This window comes from Benincasa hispida, chromosome 11 (genome assembly GCF_009727055.1).
Source record: "Benincasa hispida cultivar B227 chromosome 11, ASM972705v1, whole genome shotgun sequence".
Lineage (NCBI taxonomy): Eukaryota > Viridiplantae > Streptophyta > Magnoliopsida > Cucurbitales > Cucurbitaceae > Benincasa > Benincasa hispida.
The window spans coordinates 11,947,586-11,951,977 of record NC_052359.1 but is presented as its reverse complement, the minus strand read 5'-3'; positions in this window follow the sequence as shown (position 1 = coordinate 11,951,977).

The following is a 4,392-nucleotide window of genomic DNA, read 5'->3' as shown; positions in this document are numbered from 1 at the left end:
GAAGTTGATCTTAGGCCAATCTGGTTGCACGAACAGATCTCACGAAGGCCGATCTAAGGCTTGGATAGACAACGCTGGATCAAGAGGCAGATCTGAAGCTGATCTGAGGCCGATCTGATTGCACAGACAGATTGCACGGAGGCTGATCTGAGGTTCGGATAGACCTAGTGGTTGTGCAGCATTAGGAAAATGGCGTGGGTGACGAAGGACGGATGCCAGACGAGCAAATGAACGAGAGAGAAAGCCCGGTGGTTTCGAGCAATGCTAATGTCTGGCCCTAATTTTGGCCTTTGATACCATGAAGAAATATCTATTGTATTTCTGTATTTCTATGGTCTTGATGAGAAAATATTAGGGTACATATATACATGAGTATGCCTAAATATAGATATCAAATCCTAACCAAACCAATAAACCATCAAATACACTAAACATAATACATGAAATTACAATAAAATTACACAATTATTAACACATGATAAGACCTACTTCATGTACAATTACTAGACGAGTAGTGTTTTGGATGACAATGCTAATGTCTTCAATAAGTTCTCGAATGAATCCTATTCTTGCATAAGCACATCTTTTTACTCTTTTTTTACCAAGTTTTTGAAAAAAAAAAATTAAAGAATGTACATTGATGTTGGTCCGTACTATTTAAAATCTTAAAAAAAACATCTTCATATGTGTATTTATTTTGTTATGATGCTGACACTTGCAGAGAAAATATCAACTACTTGTTAGGTTGATTAGCCACAAGTTCAACAAAGGAAGAAAGCTTGTTGCATGTCTTTTGTTTCAGATGATTTTAATACAATCAAAGGAACGAAAGGCAGAGAAGAGAAAGAAGAACTGGAAACAATTCAAAGTGAAGAGAAGATAAGAGAGATTGAGGGAGAAAAGAGAAACATTAAGTAGCGTTTGGCCTATAGAGTAGAGTTGAGTTGGTAATTATTATAGGAGGAAAGTAATTGGGAGAGTTTATGCGTATAACGAGATGAGGAATGTGAGTTAACGCGAATAATGAGATGAGAAATGTGAGTTAACGCGAATAACGAGATGAGAAATGTGAGTTAATGCGAATAACGAGATAATAAACCTCTTTAATAATTTGTGAACCAAACGGTNCTTTAATAATTTGTGAACCAAACGGTGGGTGGATTTTTTTTACCCACCCAACCCAACCCAACTTGGGGGCCAAACACCCCCTAAGAGTTAAACTGGTTCAGCCTTAACCTACATCCATGGATAACAAGGTTTTTTCTTGAAGAAAATTACAAGAGGTTACACATGCAGATAAGTTCTCTCGACCTTTTCAATTGCTTCTGTTTTTCACTACCAAAAAGAAAGCAAATTTGAGGTGATAAATGTACAAAATGCATGATTTTAGACGTATGATTTGATGTTTTTCTTTAGTGAAAGTTTTATTTACATGTTATTTACCATGTTAGTTGGTTTGATTTGATAAAATGATCATGTATAGGTCCTCTTACAACCTATAGTGTAACCATTGTTTTTAACTGTTTTACAGAAATTGTCTGTGATGTGCCCACCCCACATCTTGCAAAGTGATGCGCATGTATCAAAACTCTCACTACAACAAAAATGGGTTTACATACCTTTTTTATTATCATTACCACTTTAATTGACTCTTTTTTCAATTCTTGAATCCACCATCAAGGAAAGTGTATAGATGATATGAAAAATGTGTCATAATTGGTTGTTTCATGACTTTCAAATTCAATCAACAATAAGCATTCAGTAACATTAATTACCTATCATGTAACATTTTCTATGACAAATTCTTATCGTCAATAAATATCTCAAAAGTGAACTTTTTCTGTCAATTAATCATTTACCTTAATATTGAAAATCTATCACAAAAACATTAATGATGACACATTTACAGTGTCAATAATACCTTAGTTTGACATTGTCCAAAAGTCATTGAATTATGCTAATTGATGACAGTATTTCAATGTCATATAACTACATCTCATGATATTTATGAAATATCAAAAAATGCTTTTAATGATGGATAACTATTCATTTCATACCTGTTATTACATTTATAATTCATCTGTTTTTTACAGTGGTTTCTAGGTATTGTTCCTGAAACCTTTGTTTTTTTATTTTGTTCCTATCTGGAGTAAACTGGAGCATGTTCCCCTGGAATTGTGGACGGATAGGGGTTTAGCAGTGTTAGATAGTGTCGTAGGTAAACCTCTTTTGATGTTGCAACAAGAGAGCGGCGAAGGTTATCATATGCGAGGGTTTGTGTTCAGGTGGATAGTGATTCGTTAATGCCCCTTAAGTCACTATTAGAATGTGGGGTTAGGAGTTTATTATTCCAGTAGTGTATGAGTGGAAGCCTCGTAGGTGTTCTTGTTGTGGTTTCTTTGGGCATACTATGGCGGTGTATGAACAACAGGGTGTGGAGAAGGGTCAGGAGTTGTGTATTATGGCAGTCAATGAGGGGTGTTTGAAGGAGAATGGGGGAAATGAGAGTGTGAGGAAGGGGTAAGACTTGGATATGGGTGCGAGGGGAGCTAGCCTAGTGGATGAGATTAAGGGCATGGAGAGGGTTGAAGAGTTTACTATGGTTAGTCGGCGTAGGCGTGATAGAGGAGGTGTAGGGCATAGTGGGTCACCGGGTAAGGCACCCTTGAAGAGCAGAGTAGTTTATGAGTCCTCTAGAATTACGGGGTTTATAAAGCATGTTGATGATCGTAATCAGTTTGATGTTTTGTATGATAAGGGGGAAGACTCGTTGGCATTGGCATTAGTGCAGGCAGATCCTGATCCGTTGTTTGTTATGGATGGGATGTTCGGGAATTTGGGCAAAGGCCTAGTGAGTAGTGGTAGGTGTGAACTCTTGGAAGATTCATGATTTGGTGTTCCTGGAATGTTAGGAGGTTGAATGACCCTATTAAGTGTAGGGTGGTGGCAGACTTTCTGGCTTTCTCCTCGGTTACTTTCTGTTGTTTGCTTGAGACGATGATCAGTCGTGAGAATTTTTTGTATGGTGATGGGCAGGTGTAGCGATGCCTGGAGTTGTGTGTGTAGCTATAGTGTGCAGGGAGTTGGGAGAATTTGGGTGATGTGGCGGAAGAATGTTTATGATTTTTCCATTGATGTCAGTATGGATCAATTCATTTCTGGAACCTTGGTGGATATTGTATCTAGTGTTAGGGTACGTATTGGTGTTATGTATGCCTCTAATCACGTAAGCGAGAAGAAGAACATGTAGTCTCAGTTGATTGATGTGTGTGCCTCATGGCAGCTTCCTGGAGTTGTTTTGGGGGATTTTAATGCTATTCGTAGTAGTTCGGAGGATTTTGGTAGTTGCCCTAGCTTGAAGGAGATGGAGTTTGATGAGGTGTTATTAGAGGCGGATCTGGTTGAGTTGGGTGTGATAGGTAACTGGTTTACCTGGACTAATAAACTTCAAGGGAATGGTATCTTGCGTCGTTTGGATCGATGCTTGTCCAATGAGGCGTGGAAGGTAGCTTTTCTGTATTCGGAGATTAGGGTTGGTCAGTGGGGGATTTCTAATCATAGCCCTCTTTTGGTTTCTACAGGGGAGACAAGGAGTAGGCCGTCTCCTACATTTTGTTATTTTTCTCATTGGGCGGAGGCAGAGGGTTTTCTTAATACTATCAGGTCAGTGTGGAGAAGGTCTGAGGATGTGTCTCCTATGATTAGTTTTGTGCGAAATTTGAAGGCAGTGAAGCGGGTTTTTCGTACATTGTTTGGTAGGCGTATCTCTGTGTTAGCTGATGAGGTGCGAGTGGCTAGGCAGGTTATGGAGGTTGCTCAGGCTGCGGTAAAAAGGAATCCTAATGCAGAGTCGATGTGTACGGAGGCGGCTCGGGCCACTGAGGTGTTTTGGTCCGTGGCGAGATTGGAGGAGGCGTCGCTCCGACAGAAGGCCAGGGTCAGGTGGCTGAAGTTAGGTGATATGAACACAGCTTTTTTTCATCGTTGTGTTCGTTCTCATCGCAACTGCAGTGGTTTATTTACGGTCGTGGATAGAGGAGGCGTCACTCCAGCAGAAGGCCAGGGTCAGGTGGCTGAAGTTATGTGATATGAACACAGTTTTTTTTCATCGTTGTGTTTGTTCTCATCGCAGCTGCAGTGGTTTATTTACGGTGGTGGATGCTGGGGGGACTCGCCAGACGGTGTATGACAGGGTGGCAGGGGTGGCGGTAGAATTCTTTCGGGGTTGCTTAGGGGCTCAACATGTGGGGTATAGGGATCTTACTGCCCGAATTAGGGACATTGTACAGTTCAGTTAGCCCGAGGAGGTGGTGGAGGCACTTGATCGACCAGTGAGTCTGGAGGAGATTCAGAAGGCTTTATTCTCGATGAAGTCTGGGAAGGCTTCTGGGC